Consider the following 270-nt stretch of genomic DNA (forward strand, 5'->3'; position numbering starts at 1 on the left):
CTGGAGTTTTCTGTCCTTTTCGTACAGTATTAATACGCAAGTCATTTTCTATAAAGAATGTTTAATTATTTCGGCTTGTGCTCGTTTCTGAATTTTAAACTTACTTTTCGCCGTAACAGGACCATGCCGAATAAATGAGAACATGTGATGAGTTGGAGGCAGTCCTCGGGCACGATATACGTCGTTTTCCAATTGTATAAAGTGAATATAGGCCCTAATGATCATAACAATTGTTCGCAGTAGTTTTTTCTAATTCATAACGACTGAGAC

The sequence above is a fragment of the Anneissia japonica genome, unplaced genomic scaffold (assembly GCF_011630105.1).
Source record: "Anneissia japonica isolate Jap-2015-1 unplaced genomic scaffold, ASM1163010v1 scaffold287785_len535756_cov143, whole genome shotgun sequence".
Lineage (NCBI taxonomy): Eukaryota > Metazoa > Echinodermata > Crinoidea > Comatulida > Comatulidae > Anneissia > Anneissia japonica.